Source organism: Balaenoptera musculus, chromosome 17, assembly GCF_009873245.2.
Source record: "Balaenoptera musculus isolate JJ_BM4_2016_0621 chromosome 17, mBalMus1.pri.v3, whole genome shotgun sequence".
Classification (NCBI taxonomy): domain Eukaryota; kingdom Metazoa; phylum Chordata; class Mammalia; order Artiodactyla; family Balaenopteridae; genus Balaenoptera; species Balaenoptera musculus.
Window position 1 is genome coordinate 36,330,699 of NC_045801.1, and position 22,651 is coordinate 36,353,349.

A 22,651-nucleotide genomic window follows, 5' to 3' on the forward strand; every position below is an offset into this window, starting at 1 on the left:
TGCAGGGCAGCCAAAACAAATGACAGATGCTCACCACACCTTCCATATCTAGTACAGGAACAGAAAGTATGAATGTGAAAGAATAAACATTTCCAGTTTTAAAAAAGGAATACTGCAGAACAGGAATCGTGCAGGTTACCAATGCAATAAGATTCTGCTCAGCAGGAGTTGGGAAAGTCTTAAGAGGAAGGAGAACCTTAAAGAGTTTGGAGGAATGGAATAAATGGAGAAGAGGTAGGGAGGGTTCCCAGGCTGGGAAACCATCCAGAGGTCAAAATTAGCTACATGGGTGTGGGGGTAGGGAGGAGAAAGCCCAACCTCCCTACCAAGCCAGCCTTCTCCAGGCTCAAGGTCTGACATGGGAAGACCCATCTCATCCAACATCTGTTGTAGATTCTTCAGCATCACCCAGAAGTCCTATTTATCATATTTATATCATTTATCAAATAACATAAGGATATTAATTATCATGAGAGTGGCATCACCAGTACTCTGAAAATCTTTCACTTTTAAGTGAATGTTTAGTCAATTCATATTTAATGTAATTAATGTATTGATGTGGTTATTTGTTATTTGCTTTTAGTTTGTCCACTCTATTTTTTATTCCTCTGTTCCTTTGCCCTCCTTTCTTTGGAGTTAATTGATTTTTTTTTTGAATTATATTTTAATTTATCTACTGGTTTTTTTAGCTATCCCTATTTGCATTAGTTTTTTTATTCTCTCTCTTTTTTTTTTTTGGCTGCGTTGGGTCTTCGTTGTTGCATGTGGGCTTTCTCTAGTTGCAGCGATAGGGGGCTACTCTTTGTTGCAGTACACATGCTTCTCATTGGGGTGGCTTCTCTTGTTGTGGAGTACAGACTCTAGGTGTGTGGGCTTCAGTAGTTGTGGCTTGTGGGCTCTAGAGTGTAGGCTCAGTAGTTGCAGCACACGGGCTTAATTGCGCTGCAACATGTGGAATCTTCCTGGACCAGGGCTCGAACCCAGGTCCCTGCATTGGCAGGCTTATTCTTAATCACTGTGCCACCAGAGAAGCCTCTGCATTTGCTTTTTTTTTTTTTTTTAAGTAGGTGCTCTAGGGATTATAATAAATATCCTTAACTTTCCACAATTTACTTAGAGTCAATATTGAACCACTTCACAAAAATGTGAGAATTTTGCAACCATATGGTTTCATTCACTGCCTTTTCTACGAGCTATAATTGTCATATGTATTGCATCTACATATGTTGTATACTTTACAATACAATGCTATACATTTTGTTAAGAGAAAAATAGACTCTCACATGTACCCACATATTTAGCATTTCTAGTGTCCTTCATTACTGATGATCTGAGTTTTTATCTGATCTCATTTCCCTTCAGCATGAAAGAATTTTCTTTAACATTTCTTGTAGTTCAGGTCTGCCGGTGATTAATTATTTTATCAATAGTTTTCATTTATATGAAATTGTCTATTTAGCCTTCATTTCTTTAAGTGTATTTTCTCTGAATATAGAATTCTGGTTTTTTTTTTTTTCCTTCCAGTACTTGATACACAGGGTTTGGGGCAAAGTTAATTATCACCATTTTACAAAGACTGAAGATGCCAAAACTATAAATAGAAGTCAGAAATTACGGCTCCAGGCCTCTTGTTCTTTGCTAAGTTACTCAGTTGTCATCTTCCCGTCGCCACCCATCACCCTACTCCTTCAATGAAATGAGCTTGCCTAAAAAAGTTTATCATGAGTTACATATACTGGCCTGGGAGGACCCCCCCAGACCTCTTGTTAAATAAGGACATCCTGTTATGAAGCTTTTTTTTGTCTTTTATTTATATTTGAAAGGCTACAACATTCCCGTTGCCTAAGAGGTTTGGTTTATCATTAGCAATGTTCTTTAAACTTTATCTAAATCTTGGCTGGCACAGCTGGAGGCGGCAAGGAGTGAGAGCTGGTGTTGTCGACTCCTCAAGCCTATATACATCAGGAAGCTTCTGGCACCTGCTCCACTCAGATTTTCCCCCTCCAGCGCCCCCATACCACAGATCAACTTTTTAAAAAGCCACAGTGGTGGGTTCTCCTTAAGAAAAACCTCCTGCCTCCTGATGAAACTGTGAGAGAAGGTTGATTTTGAAAAGAGCTTAGTTTCATCAGGGTTATAAAGTTGGCCTGAAGGCTGCATGGGATGTACTTTTTAAACATTTGAATTCAAATGCCTTTAGAAAGGACAGGCACCACCCATCTCTATTAGGTTTTGACTGGCTCCTGCAGGCATTTAGGTTTGTAACCCTTGTAGCAAGTTCTATCTGGGGACATCTAGAAGAGGACAAGGCACCCGAGGTTTTGGCTCAGCCATTGGCACCTGAGTAAAGGGTCCAAAGACCAGAGAGATCAGCAGTAGTAGGTTCATATCTGAATATAATCATCAAAGACATAGAAACACGCTCCCTAGGCCCCAAGTACCAGCCCACCAGTTCCAGGCCCAGCTGCTATCTCAAGTTATTTAGGTTTCTCTTTATGGTTACACAAGATAGAGTTGGAAAAATCTACCTGCACAGCCTAATTTTATATCTCAAAACTCAAGCCCAACACAGTCACATTTGTAGTCAATTATCATGAAGAACAAACTTGGGTACTCCTATACAAGTTAGGAATGTATTTAACTGAGTATTCAGTATTTAATTGAATGAAGTGAAACTGACCTGAGTCTTTGGAACTTCAGAGGAGATCTTTGAAATCCAACGGGAGCTGCTAGAGCCACAGACCCAGGGTTGAATGTTGGCTTTTTCAGCTTCTAGGGGCCACCTGTATTCCATGGCTTGTGGTCCCCCCTTCCATCTTCAAAGCACATCACTCCGGTCTCTGCTTCTGTGGTCAACCTACTTTCTCCTCTGCTGAAGTCAAATCTCCCTCTTGAAGGACACTTGTGATTATATTTAGGGCCACCCAGATGGCCCAGGATAACCTCTCATCTCAAGATCCTTAATTTTATCACATCTGCGAAGTCCCTTTTGCCATACAAGGTGACATTCACAGGTTCTGGTGATCAGGATGTAGACGTATCTTTGAGGACCCACCAACCTGGCAAATGCCCATCAGCCCTCTGGGTTCTGCTCAGACTTTCTTTTTCTCTTCTGAGAGGCCTCCCCCATGTTCAGGGGTCAGGCTCCCTAGTGTAACATGTCACACACCAGCTTGTAATTGTCTTTTTGTCATTCTTCTCTCTCTTCTGCTTGAGAGCTAGGATCTCACCCATCTTCTTCCTCTTGGTACCCCTAAGGTCTGGCACATAATATGTGCTCAACATGTGTTTGCAGGAATGAAAGTGCCCTCTGACTGAGAACTCCAGGATGAACAGCCCCGATGAAGTGGGTACAGAGTTCCCCTGGTCAGGGTGATAAAGGGGCCTGCAGAAAGCAGGCCCATAACCGGGTGTGCTGGCTGGACAGGTCACATTATGCTCTGGAGGGGCACCCCTTGTGTTTGGAGCTGAGAGCTCTGCATAAGGTGTACAACAGTTCACCAGCAGTAGAGCCCTGGGCTCCTCAAGCCACGTGTGCTGCTCACTGCAGCTTTCCTGTTGCCCTGACCCCAGGAACACAGCCCTTGGGAACAAGCACTCGGAGGCCAACTTCACCACACGTCCGTGGTGGTCTGTGACGGGCTCCTTTAGTCATTGATTAGCTTTCCAGGGAAATACAGTCATTAGGCAAATTCCACCCACCTATCAGGGAAGATATAAACATAAATAAACATTAACCTAGACACATGTGTTTACAACCCACAGCTGCCCGTGGGTACATGGGCGGTGCCAGCTGGCCCTGGCTCCCCTAGCTGCTTGGTTGAATGAAGGGAAGCTGACCGTATCATGCTTTCAATTTACTCCAGCAGATACGGGAACGTGACCCCTGGAATGTGGATTTATACATCACCAAGGTTTACCTATCTGCGAGAAACACAAACACACGTACCCCCCCAAAGCTACAGGGTAGCACAGCTGCACATGTTTATTTCTGACAAGGCTAACCGAGCTTTCGTTATTTATGCCAAAACTTATAAGCCAATAAAAACGTCCTGCAGAATGGGGGTGCAAAGGGAAAGAAGTCTTGGTAAGCCGAGACCTTGCTACAGCAGACATCCTGCCCTTAACTCTTGCCGGCAGCAAGCTGGGGTGTTTACTGGTGCCTTCTTCTGCTGTGTGGTTGAGATCGAGTGGGTGTGAGTTTCTCCTTTGGGTGGTTAAGAGTGGAAACAGGGCTGGGGAGTCTGGTCAACCCCCAAGAAGCATACAGCTGTTGGAGACCACAAATGCCAAGATGCTGTAGGACTGACCACCCCCTTCCATGGAACCCGCCAGGAAGCCACCCTCAGCCCCTTTGATGTCTGGGTGCTGGTGCCGGGACATTCTGGAACAGACAGTCAAAATACTGGTCCTCTTGGAAGCACAAAATCATCATTCCAGGATGACCCCTCAGCTGACCCTTTCTAGACAGTTCAGAGAACGTTCTCTCTCCTTACTTCCCCAAGAAGCTCCTTTCCACCCTCGACTTTCCTCCCTCCCTTCCCTCTTCTGCTCCATCTTTAAACTACTCCTTCGCTCTGTCACATCCTCCACTTGGAGTCCTGTGCTTGCTGGCATCCTGGGCAAGGAAGAAAGACAACCATGAGAGAGGGACCTTGGAATGGACCAGAGCTGTGTACTTGCTTCTGACATGTCACACAACTAGCATCAGTGATAACACTGGGATTTCTTTTCTCTTTCATCAACCCCGACTTGACAGGCAGTTTAAAGTCATGATTAAGGTCATGGATTTTCAAGTCAGAAATACCTGGGTTAGTGGTGGTTCTGGCATTTATAAGTTGTATGCCCTTGAACAAGCTAGTTTGCCTTACTACTCCTTAGTTTCCCCATCTGAAAAATGGAATAACAGTGATACTTACCTCACGGGGTTGTTATGAGAACTAAATGAGATTGTGCACGCAAAGGGCTTAACAATTCCTTGCATATATAGCAAGTTATCAATAAAGTTAGCTATTGTTATTATTGGCAATTATAAGATTGTGGGTAGCATATGAGCCACAAATAGAAACTTTGGTTAGGCAATGCTAGTGAATCAACCACTGTGGCATCTCTATCTTATATTCAGGACAAATGGTGGTATGTATGGCAGGTGGAAAGCTTTTCCAAGGGGTCAGGTCACGTAGGATGGAATTCTAAATGTCTGCTCTCAAATGCTGCCTGGATCTCTAAGCTAATGAGGAGAATCATATCTTGACCCTGCAGTGTTTTTGTTGAGAATCTGGCCCAAAGAAAAGTATTTCAACAGAAACTGTCACAAGTAGGGTTAGCACCAGAGGAAGAATGCTGAGCCGCCCTCTAGGCAGGAGCTGGGCCATACAGCTTCGTATAATAGGTCAGAGAAAAGAAGAAAATGATTCAGGGATAGCTTTACCTCACTGAGCCAGCAGCCTGATGGGGTCAAAAGCTACTTCCCACAGGTATCAGGCCAGAATCTTGAAAGAAGGAATTTCTCAGGGCTGAAGTATCCACAAACATATCCAACTGGTTTTTGTGGCGGGTAATGTTTGTTTAACATTACATCCAGATGTCTAGATTGTGAGACACAGACATTGGCATCAGAAAGTGTTTATAAAATTCTTCGTTGAACTCCATACTGGGTTAGATACTGGGACAAATCAAACTGAAACCAAACTGCAAGCCCCACGCTTATGAGGAAGTGCTGGAACTGGTCCCAGGTTTCAAAAAAGCGGACAAGAAACCAAAAGACGGGAATCATATGAGCAAGTAGGACTTGCCCGGCATTCTTAGCTGTTTTCCGATTCCAGGAAGAATGCTAAATCGTGAACATGGCAAAGTAATCAGGGGTTGTCTTAGGATCTGGTTTCCTAGGTGAGCCCAGGACAGTGAGAAAGCCCCCTCCCTGGGACCACGTGGCTCCTTCCCAATGCCCGGCAACTTTTTTGTTGTTGTTGTTAATATGTCCAAGTAAAGTTTATTCCAAAGATGCAAAAATTGTTTCAACATTAAAAAAATCAATCAGTGTAATTCAGTTTCTACCAAACTTAAGCATCAGCCTCCTCTATTGGGTGATGATTTCCTGTTCTGGCAAAGAAGTAGAAATGGTTTTAATAGTTGTTTTTTCTGTTTGTTTTTACCCTGGTGTTGGCTACAAACTTGGGGTTTGTATTTTTAGGTTTGAATTTGGATAGCAGGAGAGAAAACAGTGAGGCCAGGCCAAGAGCTCCAGCACAGAATCACCTCAGGCCAACATTCACGTGACTTCTGGGGGATGTTCCCAGTGCACTGTCCTAAGAAGGGAAATGTCCATAAATGTCCTTCCTGTGAAAAAAGAAGAGGTATAGATAAGAGATTTCAGATAGGGGCCTCCATCAACTTAACCTCCACAGAGTCCAGCTTACATCTGGGCCTCAGAACAACGATAAAACCTTTCTCCACAAACATACTATGTTTGAAGCATCTGAAAAATCATTTAGTTGTAGCTTACTCTCAAAGAGCTCTATGACTGAGAGGCTGTTATCTTTAAAATAGTCTATGCATTTCATTCTTCCTTTGGTGGATATGGGGTGAAGCGATTGGAAAACAGACAGAGGAATCAACCTCACTCTACACTACTCCACTTCCCACCAGTGTTTAAACTATTCAGGCAAACTTTCTTAGGCAAACTTTCTTTGGCAAACTGAAGATAAGTCTGAAATAACCGGAGTAACTGAGACAAAGTTTTCCTCCTGGCAAATTAAAGCAAATACTTTTGCTGTCAAATCTTTACGACTGAAGTCGCATGGCAATCCGGAGCAATTTTCCTTCAAAGAAATTGCAACAGTGGGTCCAATGTGCTTAGAGTGAGGTTAGAAAACAGAATATTTGACTGAAAAGATAAGATAGAAAATTGAGTCTTTGCATTCTGTTGAATGAGCACACAGAGAATTTTCTAGATAATTGGTTTTTAAAGATTGCGTTTGTGTGAATGGGGCATACCAGGGTATAAGACTAGAGTAATATCCTAGAAACAGTGAGTCTCGCTGGGATATATAAGTTCTCATAGTGCCTCCCATTGGGTCTCAAATAGGTGCTGTGAGACTCAGAGTGAAGACTGGATATTTTGGGTGACAATAATATTTGAGTATTTGTTCTCATACACAGATATTAGAGGGGCCCCAGAAACCCTCCTGTCTACCAGATGCAGAACACTCAACGGTTAGGGCTGCAGGCTCTGGTGTCAGCTGGACCGGGTTACAATCTGGGTACCACCATCCACTAGCCAATAATTTAATGCCTCACTTTCTCCATCTGTTCAAACGGAGATTATTATATGACTAATATCCTTCAAGGGCCTTGGAGGATAAACGTGGCGATGCATGCAAACATTTTCGTGTGAAATCAGCCACACACACGCTAAAAGTGAATTTGACATGAGACTCTCCACAATCTCCTGAAGGCCATGTGCAAGGGGAGGACGTCATGGGAGGCCTGTGTTTAATTCACAAGGGCAGTAAAGACCAGTTTCAAGCAGGCTTGAGACCAAAGATGTCAATATGCAGGGTTGCCCCTCCATTTTTGTTTTAAAAACGAGGTGATTTGCAGACAGTAGAGATTTGGGGGCTCTGCCTAGAATAAAAATATCTTAAGTGTCAACAAATTTTTATTAGGGGTGGTACCAAAATTAACACGAAGGGGTGACCCGTTCTTCTTCCCTATGGCCTTATATTGGGCCTCCCTCACATGGCTATAGGCTTCTAGGATAGACGGGTAGAAAAGTTTTGTGTGTGTGAAACTCTCAAGACATGACAAATTTCCAAAGTCATATTGCTTATTCCTACCACTGTATGTTTTAGACTATTATCTGGCAGAAAGTTTGCAGTATAAATGAATTCATTCATTTCTTCATCATTTATTCAACTGCGATGTATTCAGCACCCCGTGTGTGCCAGGAATGGTTCTAGGCACTGGATTAATCCATCAGGGAACACTTCCCTGTCCTCGTGGAGTTTACATTGTGTTAATACTTCTAATCAGAGGCAAGCAGAAATCACCTAAGTTAGTGGGCATTTCTTTGGATTGTCTCATGGGCTAGCGGTGAATTAACTAAGCAAGAAGAACTCAAAGGCTCTGTGAATGGAATGATGGCCAGGCATTCAGAAGCTGAATGGAAACCCCAACGTGGCTTCCTTTAGGGAGCCATTCTAGAGAAGAACCGGGCCTCTCTCTCCAGGAGCAAGGGACTTGAGTCTCTCTAAGGACGGGCTGGCTCTTTGAAAACAGGCTGAGGACAACTCATGTGGTCACATGGGGTTTAGAGACCACTTCTGCCCCAATGTGTTTCCCCATAGCGTGGCTGTTAGCTTGGCAATGTGAGAAGACAGGTCCAAAGGGAAAGTATGGGAGGCATGGATCTTACAGGCAGAAAAGAAATTTGCAGAGGGAAAGGTGGGAGGAGGGAAACTCCCGAAGGTCTGGCTGAGACGCCCGTTCCTTCTGTGGCTGGAGATCTCGGGGCCAGAGCGTCTGCGAGGAGGAGGAGTAGACTTAGTAGTTGGCTGCTGAATCCTCTGGGACCCTCCACTGTAAGCCACAGAGGCTGATTCTGGTCATCAAGCGGAAGGAGTTTATGAAAAGGAAATCAGCTAGCTCACAGAATCGGTGGGAGCCTGGAGAACCAATCTCATGGAACAACCTCCAAATCTACACTACAGAACTGCCCTGATGAAGAGGCTGCTGCCTTGGGGCTGCCCTACCACAAGGCGACAAATACTGCCAGTCGACTGACACTATTTCTACCCCATTTCTTCTAAAAAAAAAAAAAACAAAACAAAACCCTGGCCGCCCCATTCCAGCAAAATGATTTCCACCCAGAGCCTTTTTCCTTAAAGTCCTCACTTCCAAGTCAAATGTAACTCTGATTGGTGGAACCCAGTTCATATGTCTGCACTCTAATTGCAGAGGAGTTTGGGAACTGATTTTTTGGTTCCTTCCTAATGAAAGTAGGACTCATAAAGCTGGAATTTCCCCAAAGAGCAAAGATGGGTTAAAAAGTTGCCAGACAGCCAGGGAACATTGCAATTGTCTATTTCACTCAACCCCTTAGCCAACCCAAGGCCAGCATACACCACCCACCAATGTCATGCACAAGGTCAACTACAACAAAATTCCCTGCCTAACGCAGTTCAGCATTCCTACATGCAAGCTGAAACAACTCCTCTGCCTGAAATGGGTATAACTCAAACTCAAACTCAAACAGTAGTGGGCCCTCAGAAGTAAAAAAGCAAAAAATAATGGGAGCCATCTCATCTTTTATTGGAGAAAACTGGCAAGCAGTGATTATGGCGTAAAACCTTCAGGGGGCATTTTTGTGTGTGATTAAGGAACTATCAAGTACTCACTGGGTACCTCTCCTTTCCAGCTACATTATTCCATAGTCTCATGCTGGAGAGAGGAGCATCCCAGAATCCTCTCTCCTCTAAGCCTCATAAGGGCTCAAGACGCAGTTGTCCAGAACATCAAGCATGTTATGACTCTAAGCTGTGAGCGCTGACTTTTCTGTGTTGGGCAGCCCCGAGCCAGATAGTAAAGTCCCCTTTCAGGGCTCACAGTCTCCCAATTCCTCGTCGCATCCATTTCCCCCTAAGCTGCACTCTGGAAAAGGACCACAGTCAAGTGTGAGGGTCATTCATTCTTATCTGTTTACCTTGGAATCCTGGCCGCCCCTGAAGGTCCCTCAGGGAGGTGTCCTGTGACCAGTTTGAGGAGGCTGCCCACAGTCTCTCAGGAACTGGCCACAGAACTGGTACTGAAATCCAGTTCTTCGCTCTCCCATGATGGTGCCTCTTGTTCCAGGATATTTGCGTTTAATAGAGGACAGAGACTGAAGTCAGAGGACTCAGTTTCCTCTTGTAAAATATCAGTCACCTTTGCGCCCTCGTGCTAAGGATCACTGAGTGATAGCACAGTGTTTCCCAGGAAGCCACCCGGAGGGAGGGAATGGTGCAGTGAGCGGAGTAGGCATTCCCGTGGCATCTGCACCTGGATGAACGCCTGATGCCCTCGGCTCACAGGCGATTAAGAGCACGGGGCTGGAGGAGGAAGGGAGCCCATCTGGAACTTCACTTGCTCTCCTCACACTCAGGGAAATGCTGGCCTCCGTCCCACCAGCCAAGTTCAGATTCTGTTACATCTCAGCTTAGCAAAGCGTGTGCCGGAGAAGGAGAATCCATGGTTTTTCAAGTTCCCTTCTGTCGAAAATAAGGGAGTTGCACTTTATGATCTTTGGAGCCCTCTGGGCCGGGCTCACAACCCTGTGAAAATGTGGGCAAAGGAGGGGTCCTCCACGAGGAACTGTGAAGAAAGTTTCCGTCAGGGCTTAGACGCCTGCGGGCTGTGAGCGCATCTGGATTCTAATCAGAACCTGAAATGGGACCAGCGATCAAGGCACCGATGCCAGCAGCCCAGATGTTCAGACGACAGTGACAGTTTATTCATCACAACAGGAGGGGAACGATCTCAGACTCTTGGGCTTGGGGACGTCTGTCTTTGTGCTGTCTGCACTGGTCTCTGCTCATTCAATATTTAGAGCTAAGAGCAAGGCACAGGCCTGTCACCTCCTTGGAAACCTGCAGCCTTTCTCACTATATTTCTCTACCTGTCGCCCCAGCCGTACCCCTCGATCCCGTTACTCAGCTGAACAAATGCTGCAAATTTAATTTTAACTTAAATCTTCAAATAAGCTTCTTAATCTGAATCTAAAACGAATGTCAATCTGTTAAGCATATTATACATTATGCAAAAATGTGTAATGACCCTGTTTAAGCTGTGGCCCACACGGTCCAGTTTCAGAGTAAAATCATGATTCATGAAAGACAGTCAGGCACGGGAAGCAATTCTATGGAACTTGCAGTCCTTTTCTCTTCCATCTGCGTCCTTCTTACCTCGCACGTGCTCTAGCTTCTTTTTCCTCTGAAATCTTGGGGGAAACCCTCTCCAATACTAGTCTGGGTACTTCTTTTCCTTCTGCCCCTTTTGCTATCCACATTACAGAAGCTCCTGAGAGCTGGTCTGGCAACACAGTACCCTGGGTAAGGCGAGGGAGGGCAGTGCTTATACAAGAGGACAGTAGTGCTTGCACAGGATCAAATCTACCAAAGCAGATGATGTTCATTCAATGCACATGGGGGCCCACTTCCTTAGGATCTGCCTACTTTCTCATTCTGCAGAATACTTTTTTCTAAATTTGTTGTAGCACCTCAGGTGAGAAGCAGAAGGTAGGGTGACACCTGTGCAACGGAGGTAGAAGAAATAGCAATGCCTAGGAAAGAAAATTGTTGTGAATTATTGGCAGAAGTTATCAGTGTGAAGAGAAAACAGGAGGAGAGACGGGAGTCGCAGTGACGCTGATTGGCTGCAGTCTGCGTGTGTGTGATGCCAGAACAGGCTCAGGAAATAATGACAGTAGTGTTCATCTTTACTGGGTTGAGTATGTGTCAGGTACTCTACACAGAATGTTCCATTTATTCCTCATGACTCTGCAAGGGAATATCCCTCTGTTGTGGAAGGGGAACTTAAAGCTCAGAGAGGTTAAACCATTTGCTCCCGTGTTAGGAAGTGGTGGAGCTGGGATTGGAACCTGGGCAGTATGACTCAGAGACCATGTTTTAACTTCTACTCAGGCTTTATTGTTTCCTCACAAAGGAAGGTTCCATTTGGGAGCATGGAAAGAGAGAGACACAGAGACTCAAACAAGGCCACCGGCATGTGGGCAGGACTGGTGTTTTCGGCACGAAGCAAGATAGGAGCTGGGGAAAATCCCACTCGTCACAAGACACGTTGCTTTAGAAAATGCTGCATCGGCATTATCTCAGTGCAGGCCAACGGCTGCAACAAACAACCCAGTAGAGGAACAGCTGAACACAAAAGTTTACTACTCACATCAACTCTTATCAGACATGCCAGATCAGGCAGCTCTCCCGGGCCCAGGCCCCTGCCCCTTAGTGATAGAGGTGAGAAGAGAGTGAGAGGGACACACCAGTTATTTAACTACCAGAAAGTGCTGCATCCCTTGGGCTCATATTTCACTAGCCAGAATCAATCACCCAGGTGGGTTGGAGGGCTCAGAAACATAGTCCCTGGCTGGTCAGCTGCTTCTCAACAGCAGCTCTACACTCTGGGAGAATGACTTTTCAGGGATCAACCAGCCATTCTGCTCACAGGCACACTTGACAGACGGAGTGGAGAGTGATATGATGGCCTGGCGAATGACACTGGTGGAGGGCACTGGTGAATGGCACTGGGATTTCGGCATAGTATGGGCTGCATTGGAAGTGGGATGCTCCAGGAACTTACATGGGAGCTTCTCTCAAGGAGTGGATCTTGGAGGTCAAGCCCATTCTGCAAGCATCTGGGGCTGCTGAATCTTGGCCAAGCCTCTTGGATTGGGGTCTGCACTGGCTTGTGGTCCAGTGTCCCTGAATCTGACCCCCAAGTTCTGCCAGAGAACTGATTTCTGAGAGCAACACCATCCTTCCTGTGGGTTTAGCTAGTATCTGTTACGTCTGGTCACACGACTTAGGTTTGTTTTTTTTTAAATAAGTTCCTATTGACAGGCCACTCTGGGAGTCCAGGCAAGAAATCTTGAATCCCAGGATCTAAATCTGCAGACTAAAGACATTTACAGAATGAATTTGAATAAATGCAGCTGTCAGAAGGGAAAGGGGCCAGAAAAAAGGGTGGACAGATTCTAAGCAAAAAAAAAAAAAAGACAAAACAAAAAAACCCCCAGAACACCAGACTGTTCTTAGAGTCATATTTCAAATCCAAGTTTTTATGTCTTTTTTTCCCCCAAATTGTCATTAATTATGGATTGTGTGTCCCTTGGAAGTTTGTTAATATTATTAGTTTTGGAAAGGCGTTTCCTGCTTCTTTTCCATATGCAACTGTTTATTTAAGCAGCTGGTTCTCATTTCTGTGTAATTTCAGCAGTCCAGCTACAAGATAATGGGCTGAAATGTCTCAAACAAAGCTTGAATAAATAACTAACTTTGATATTGTTTTTCAGGAGTGGTTGAATACACTATTGAATCCATTGGTACAAACCTGGCCCCTCTTTAGGAAAATGTCCCTAGATGGAAATAATAGTGGATTTGAAAACTTCTGAGTTGCATATTTTCTGAAACGCCAGCACTCTTTCTGTACATCTGACACTTTGTACTTGGAAAATGGTCTGTAACTACTCTTCAAAATACTCCTCAGAGGAAAACTGCAAAATTTCCCTTAGTTTCCAGATGAGGAAACAGGCTCTGGAAAGACAGGCATTTCTCCCAATGTCACAGGGAGAGCATTGAACTTGGAGATCCCGAGTCCCAGTTTCTCACCCAGTTTGTCACTCCACTCGTCCATCCCACTGTCGGGAGACTGCTTTTCCTACCAAACAGCCAAAAAGACTGTAGGGTGAACTCAGACCTAGTGAGGTGCTAGGAGAACAATTCTAGAACAATTGTAGGAATTTGCACTTGAAATGAGTGCTCAATGCCCCAAGCACTGAAGGATAAGGAGCAGGGTGCACAGACAGTCCAAGTGGGGGCCTGCATTTGACCTAGGCCTAAGGTCTCAGCTTAGCTGTCACTTCTTCCAGGAAGCCTTCCCTGATCTTGCATGACTGAATTAGGGGCCCCTCTTCTCTAGTGTATCCTCCGGCATGGGGACGAGGCCTCTGTGGCAGCGCTTGCCTCCTGCACTATAATCACTCAAATTTGCTTCTTCTCCCCACTGTGGGCTCAGCAGTGACTTTGGCCTGCTCACCTGTGTGCCCCAGGGCTGGACATCCAACCCGACACATAGCAGATCTCAAGAGCTCTACTTGGATAAATGAATGAATGAACAAATAGACACAAAGGGTCCCGGGGCAAGCAGACTGACACAAATATTCCTGCTTCTCATCCAAGCATTTAGATTCTCACAGCCACAAGTCCCACTGAGCAGCCCGCCCTGCCTTCCTTCCTGCCCCAGGAGTGGCTGCTCAGGGTGGCGGACCGCTGCTAAGAGCTGGGCTACGTCGGGGCCGAAGGAGGACCTGTGAGCAGTCCCTCTCACCCTTTTAGGATCCCCAAGGCTTTCCCAAGGGAGTTTGCATACCATCTGGAGCGAGGGTACCACAGAAATGCTCCTCTCAGCAGAACGTGTAAGTAGCGGCTTTTCTTACCAAGGCCTGTCCTCAACAAGGCCGGCACTGGGGTCACCCGCCCCGGCTCCGGCCTGGCCCCTCTGGACCCTCCTTCCTCACTGACACAAGATCTTCCTGCTCCTTCCAGGCTGGGGGTGGGGAACTCTCTCGGGAGTCTCCATGGGAAACTCTAGGGGAATTCCAAGCCCTAAAGAGTGCTGCCATCTGAATTTGGCTTCTCTCACGGTTGCTCAAGAACGCTGGCACACAGATTGGGAGGCTCAGCACAAAATGCCTTGGTTTTCTTTCCCCAGCACCGTCGCCCCGGCCAACCCCCAGGGCTCAGAAACGCCTTATTGTGTAAGCTGGAAACAAGCAGGCCAAGCCGTAATCCGTTTTGGCACAAAGTGTAAAATCAATATATAATCACCTAACGGGCCCAAGGTCAATTTCTATGAGTTTCACACTGCGGCTTCCATCAGGCCAAGTTGTTTCTGTGAAGCAAGGCAGGCAAAACCGTAGTCACCAGGGCACTGGGCACAATTTCCAGGCTCGGCCCTTCCCCGTTGGGGAAAATCTGGGCGTGGGACATGTACCTCCAACCTGTACTCTTTGCATCTCCTTTTCTGGATGAGAGATAGAGCAGGAAACACCGGGCAAAGCAGTTACGGTGCCGAGAGAGCCAGGCGACTCTTGTTGGCAGAGATAAAGGGCTTTGTGCTAATCTGTTCTCTGGAAAACGCAGGTCAGGGAATGTTCCGGGCAGCCCTCAGATGTCCCACAATAATAAAAGTTCACCGTAAATGACATTGTTGGTGTGAGATACAAGAAACAATGTAGCCAGAGGCTGACTAAGGCTGCCGGGTTCACGCTAGGTTGTGACCCATCTGCATATTGCCCTTGACTGAGAACAGCCAAGCTGCGGATCGGCCAAGGAGACTGCTGCCGCGTAGGCGTGATCTGGGCGTCATGACAGTGCGAAGACTTAGAGCCTAGCCCCCGTTCTTCTCCCAAGACCTGTACAAGTCAGTGGCCTGAGTAAATGGAGAAAATACTATTTGCTCTGCCTCTCAGGATGGTCACGAGGTTTAAACCAAGTGACGGAGCGTATGTGACCGTGCCCGCTGTTAAATGGTATTGTTTCTCATTTCTAACCCACCCGGGGTCTATGATGCTTGGACTCTACCAACCACGTTTCTCCCTTGCCGGCTGTTCCCTGTTCATCCTGCCGATGGCGAGGAGTGGCTGCAGGCCTGGAGCGAGGCAAGCAAGTCACCCGGGATGCAAAGCTGAGGCCAGCACTGATCTCAGCTGTGGATCCTGCACCTGCACGAGCCCCCTGAAATGCTCGCAGAGCTTCGGACTAAAGGCCGTTTCTTACCGCCTCAGTTTACAAACACATGCCTCGGCCTCACTGATGGAGCACCAACCTCCTGAACTCTCCCGGGTAGTTGTTTTAATGATTTTGGTTTCTTTGTTCCCTCCAATGACAATAGACAAGTTGCTTTGAATCAACCAGGGAGCATTCAGGGCTTCATTTTGACTGCAGAGATTCCTGAAGGTGGCGGGAATGGGGAAGTCCTCACTTCCTGCCTCTGGAGGAGATGGGCCTGGGCTGAATGAAAGGAGGACGAGATGACTCAAGTGACCTGGATTCTGCTGCTGTCAGTCATCCGCGTGCCCACACATGGCCTAGCTGGCCTGCCGGAGGAGGGAAAGCAGAGCGAAGGACGTGAGCAGTCAGCAAGGACGGGCTTGGAAGAAGGAATCCAATCCTTGGAAAAGGACTCAGAACTGCTAAGAAGGAAAAAGAAATCACCTGGCATTCAGAGTCTGCCAAGAGCAATCAAGCCATTCACGTGGGCATTGTTAGCCCCAGTTCCAAGGAAACCATGACTCAATCTGGTTTAAGGAAAAAAAATCTATAGGGTTTAATGATTTTGTTCCCATAATAACACTAAATGAACCAACAACATCTTAGCTCTGCTTGGAGAAAAACACAAACCATTCTAAGGGAGTGATCCTTAAACGTGAAACTCACTCCATTCACCTCTGCCTCCTGCGCTCAGACCTACTGCTCTAACCGATATTGACATAACAAATGCCAAATCATTAAGCTGTTGATATTACGCTCTGGGGCATCTTGGTTACAACTGCCATGTGATCTTCGTGTCTGTTTCATCTGAGGCCTAACCTGGGCTAGCCAAATCCCACAGATGGCAGCTTAGGGCCAGAGTACAGCACATACAGTTGATTTTTTTTTTTTCCATGCAAGAAAATGATAGAAACAGAACAAACATAGTAGTTTTCAGAAAAGTTCCTTATCTCACACTGTTTAACAGGTAATTTAGAAATACACTCTTTTTGTCAGTAGTACTGTGTTAGTTTGCTAGGGCCACTGTAACAGAGTACCACAGGCTAGGTGGTTTAAACACCTAAATCAAGGTGTCAGCAAGGTTGGCTTCTGCTGAGGCCTCTCTCCTTGGCTTGCAGGTGACCACCTTCTCCGTGTGTCTTCACTTAGCCTTTACTCTGTGTGTCTACATCCCAATCTCCTCTTCCTATATTGGACTTGGGCCTACCCACATGACCTCATTTTACCTCAATTACCTCTTTAAAGACCCTATCTCCAAATAGTACAATCGCACTCTCAGGTACTGGGGATTAGGACTCCAGCATATGAATTTGGGGGTAGGGGACACAATTCAGCCTGTAACATGTACTACTGATGAGAATTACATAAATAGTTAACACTGCTTGAATGGTTACTAAGTGTTTGGAATTATACTGCACAGTCAACTTGAATTTAATCCTTAAAAACAACTTCATATGGTAGTTGCATCATTCTTCTCATTTTAAATATTAGTGATGAAGGCTTTAGGAGTCTAAGTGACTTGCCCAAGGTTATATTACTAAGGAGTATAGAATAGGAAGTGTAAAGTATAACATAATGTGAACCCAGGTCTGTCCAGCTCCAAAGAGGTCCAAGTTTCAGAAGATCCTGCAACTATTTCCCTCTCTGGCAAATCAGTGAAAACAACTTTCTAACCCTTAGTAATTACACAATGAAGAGAATAAGGTGAAATATCTTTGAAAGAGAAATAATGTCTTGGGTATTTCAAATTTTAAAGGAAGAATATAATATATGCCATTTCTGGATGAGAACCAGTTTCACAATTGAGAAGCATTTTAAAGAATAAGCTAAAGAAAAAGAAAAGCAATGAATAATTAAACTTTATTTGTTGAAGTTCTTGGCATTGCATTAGAAAATAAATGATGATTATCCATTTTGGAGAAAACCCCAGATCTCAAGAACATACTTTGTACCATGAAATTTGAACCTTACACAAAGATAGGAACAAGAGCTAAATTGAGTAGGTAAGAAACATCTATATTTATTTTTCTCTACTTTAATTGTAAAATCATGTGGTTGTATTGTTAGGCTAGACCTATCGCAAGATTATCTGGCTTAACTCTCTCATTAGCCTTACTTGTCTCAAGATTCCTATTTATTGTAATTTATTCAAAACAGTTTATCAGTGATCCAACTGTGTCACTTTTAATGTAATATCTATTTTATCTATTTCTTTGCTCTCTGCCCCTGCTATCTGACCCATCCTAGCTAGATATTAGCCAGCTAATCTTAACAGGAAGTAAAATGAGTAAATATGATCTGAAATGATTCTTGAACTGAATATTTCAAACATTCCAGATAAACCTAAATTGGGATTCAAAATGTTAGAAATACTCAACAAATGTGGCTGGTATTTGAATTAACTAGTTAATGTCAGCCATAGTTCTGTAATTAGCAGCAATGAATATGCAATTATCATTACAAAAAGTATACATTCAACATCTGTATATGATTTTTCAAAGTTACTATAAAAAGCAAGATGGAAAGATTTAGTTTATACCCTTAAAGAGTCAATAGAGGCAGTATTTTTTTTAATAAATTTATTTATTTTATTTCTTTATTTTTGGCTGCATTGGGTCTTTGTTGCTGCGCGTGGGCTTTCTTTAGTTGCGGTGAGCAAGGGCCACTCTTCCTTGTGGTGCACGGGCTTCCCATTGAGGTGGCCTGTCCTGTTGTGGAGCATGGGCTCTAGGCACGTGGGCTTCAGTAGTTGTGGCACACGGGCTCAGTAGTTGTGGCTCACCGGCTCTAGAGCGCAAGCTCGGTAGTTGTGGTGCTCTGGCTTAGCTGCTCCGCGGCATGTGGGATCTTCACAGACCAGGGATCAAACCCGTGTCCCCTGATTGACAGGTGGAGTCCCAACCACTGCGCCACCAGGGAAGCCCTAGAGGCAGTATTTTAAGATCAATAAAGTGCCTTGTATATATTCTGGTTAAAGATCCAAATTGGCATAAATTGATACTAACCTGCTAACCTTGCATTTATCCACAAAGTGTCTCAAGACTGAAACAGAGAGAGAAAAAAAAAACATAATTCCTAACTGAAATCTTCAGTGTGATCTGAACATAAATCCACTTAATGCTAAGTTCCTAAATACATAATCCAAATTGATATTAACCTGCTAACCTTGAATTTATCCACAAAGAGTGTCTAAAGACTGAAACAGAGAGAAAAAGAAACATAATTCCTAACCAAAATCTTCAATGTGATCTGAACATAGATCCACTTAATGCTAAGTCCCTAAATACATAATGCACAGTAGCTAATAAAAACATTTGATAGAAGGATTAAGTGACCAGAGTCAGTAGTGGCTACATTAGGACTTTAATTGCCACAAATGTTAATCAACAAAACTCTCCGAGGAGAAATAGTCCCTTTATGACAGAATCAATATTGCTTTTTAAAATCATAAATAATGCAACGTAGGGCCAATGTCAACATCAGTTTTACCACAAAGATACACACACACACAGACACAGTTTCACAATTTTACACAATAAAAATACCATTCTGTTCCCAGTTTCTATTGGTCGGGAAGGGGGTATGTCACAGTTGGCTCTATTTGCAGGAGTAGCTAGGAGGTGTACTGCATACCCCATCCTCACCCTCGGCATGGAGAACCCCCCTCCTCAAGCACATTCTAATGTCCAGACCCTTTTTCCCTTCCTTTAACTACTCCCACTACACACTATAATTCCCAAACACTTCTATTTTTCTCTACAACATGTGGGGTTATTATCTCCTCCTTGCTACACTATAAGGTCTAGGAAGGCAGGTGAAAATTGTTCTGTTAACTTTTCTAGCTGCCCAGAACTAGTAGTCCTTCCATAAATGTTTGTTTAATAAATGAATAAATTAGTGTCTTTTTTATCACATCCAATCCCTCCAATCTGTTGTTGGAAGCATATACGTTTACACCAATGTATGATTTCTTTCCCTGGTAATAACACTTCTAATGACAAAGTATATATATATATTTTTTTTAAATAGATTTATTTATTTATTTATTTTTGGATGTGTTGGGTCTTAGTTTCTGTGCAAGGGCTTTCTCCAGTTGCGGCGAGCGGGGGCCACTCTTCATCGCGGTGCGCAGGCCTCTCACTATCGTGGCCTCTCCCGTTGCGGAGCACAGGCTCCAGACGCGCAGGCTCAGCAGTTGTGGCTCACGGGCCTAGCCGCTCCGCGGCATGTGGGATCTTCCCAGACCAGGGCTCGAACCCGTGTCCCCTGCATTGGCAGGCGGACTTCTAACCACTGCGCCACCAGGGAAGCCCCGACAAAGTATATTTTTAAAATGCATCTTCTTTGTTGATAGAATGATCACTGTACACATTCAGCTACTTTGCTGAATATTAAGCTGGCTTATCAGAATAAGATGCAATTAAACTAAAATTAGATTTTTTTCAATAATCTAGAGTGACTAAGTCTCTCTAGTATTTAAAGAAATGGACTCAACAAACAAATATTCTTTTTAATTTTTCCAAGAAGAGAACTCTGGGGGACACTGAATAATTACTCTTGCATCTTGCTATGTTACTCAGATTTTAGGAGCAATATGACAGAGTGGGAGTAAAACTGTGATGTGGAAATCCCCCCAAATGGTAATTGTGGTCCAGCCCATTGTGAAATTCTGTGGCATGGCATAGACCTGTTGCTAGGCAGCCCTGATGATGAGACCATGACTCTCTGCCTCAACAAAGCTGTGCTCCAGCCCAAGTAAACAACCCTGCTGCTTTAAGCAGGCAAAGGGCTGTCAACAGAATATTTTCACTCAGCTCTGAAAACCTACCAGTTCCAGGCTTGGAGGGTACACAGTGCTCTCTTGCTAAGAGGAATCTGCTACTTAAAATAAGAGGAGACGTATTTAAAAGCTAGGAGGTCACAGACCATATGACTCTCAGGGCCAAAGGTTCAGAAAACAGGATCACCAGTTTGTGCTTGAGTAGTTGTTTTTCTGTTGAGCCCAAGTGAGGAATATTGAATGCAGGTGTCCACGTTTGCATATGTACCTCGCATGTTGCAATTCTGTTTGCCAATGGCATTGGCCTGTTGGGTTGTTTCTAGTAAACAAGGGAACTGTTTGCATTGACCAAAGCTAAATGGGATGCTCTGCTCAAATCGCCTGCTTTTAATGCAGAGTCTTCCCCAGGATTTGAAATCCTAACTTATGGCAGAAACTTCTGAGGGCAAGAGAGTGAAGGGGGCAAAATCAGACCCATTTTATGCCCTCCTCTCTCTGTCAATATCATAGGAGATAGATTTCAGATGTAGCACTCCTTGAGTTAGGGAATTGTTATATTATTGGAGTTCCCTTAAGCTGTTTTTGAGTAATTCTCCAAAAAACCAGGAAGCTCCCTTTCTTCCTATTCTATTGCACACACACACATACACAACATATGTATTCTCTACCTTTGATTCTGCGTAACATTTTTCTTTTTTTTGTAAAATAAGTCAGTACTTCGTGTGACTCAGATAATTTTAGGGTTCAGGGGGGTATTTTGAAGTAGGCACAGTGCTATGTGGTGGTTTTAAAACATATTCACAAATTCTTTGGCATGCCTCCCTTCAAAAGGTAAAACCTAATTTCTCTTGTCTTGAGTATGGGCCAGATTTAGTGACTTGCTTCAAAGGAATAGAATGTGGCAGAAATGATGCTATGTGACTCTGAGTTTTGGTCATAAAAACAGTAGCTTCTGCCTGGCACACTCTTGGATTGTTTTCTTTGGTGGAAACCAGTTACCATGTTCTAAGGACTCTTAAGTGGCCCTATGGAAGGGGCCAGGAAGAGAAGGGCTGAACCTCATGCTAATAGCCAGCATCAACTTGCTAGCTATGTAAGTGAGCTTTCTTGGAAATGAATCCTCCAGGCTGCCAAGCCTTCAGGTGATTACAATCCCAGCTGACACCTTGACTGCAACTTCATCTGAGATTTTAGAGCCAAAAACACCCAATCAAGCTACTCCCATTTTCCTGACCCATAGAAATTGTGAGAGTTGGTAATTGTTTGTTGTTGATTTAAGCCACTAAGCTTGTAGGTAATTTTTTACACAGCAACAGATACACACACTGACACTCCTTCCTCCTATGCCCAGGACAAATAACACCAATTGATTATGGAACTCTTGTCCCCTGAGCCTGGACATAGCTTTGTAACCCTTCACAATTGCATCAGGCAGCCACCACCAAAAGAGGTTAAATTTATTTGCCAACATGCATCTAGGGGACCAACAAGAACTGATAACCATTCAAGCCAACATTTTAGAAAGTGCCATTTTACGATTACTTGTAAATGAAGACAAACTTTAGCAACCCTTCTCTTGCAATGTAGATACTGTTACACAGTATTTACAACCGTGCACAGGTAAAAAGTATGGCCTGCGGAGGCTGATTTTTTAAATTTATTTCTGGCCTGTTTCGCATGGCCTTTTTAACTTACTCTACAAAAAGATGGTGTCATACACCAGTTCAAGAATTTGGTCAAAGTGGATTTTGTGAGTATAACCCAGTTCCTCAGGCCACAGTAGTACAGAGGTAAAAATAAAATCACTATCAAAAATATAGCTGGGGAGCGATGTCAGCAAAATGGTGCAGTGGGTAGCTGCAAGCTCTTGTTTCCCCACAGAAACACCAGAAAACAAGCTGAAACTCTCAGAACCAACTTTGTTAGAACTCCAGAAAACAGTCAAAGTTTACAGCAACCAAGTAAATGCTGAATCGAGAAAAAAGCAACTTGAAAATGGAAAGTTTGTGGCATTTTTACTTGCCCTTGCCCTATTCCTTCCCCAGAGTGAAGGCAATTTTGAAGAGATGGCTGCCTGTGTTCCCAGTGTGGGCTCCTGCTCCTTGGTTCCAGAAGGAGCAGAGCAAATCTTGTTCACACATTATTCTGTATGCCTGTTCTAACCTCTCTGGGGGTTACCTGAAGGTGCTTGTCTCAGTTTTGCCTAGCTCAGACCTCAAGCCAGAAAAGCGTTGGACATTGCTCAAAAATGTTGGTAGGTAAACTAACAATATGTAGAAGCCTAGGGCAAAAGATTATGGTCCAGACATACAATAGATTACCTAAGGCC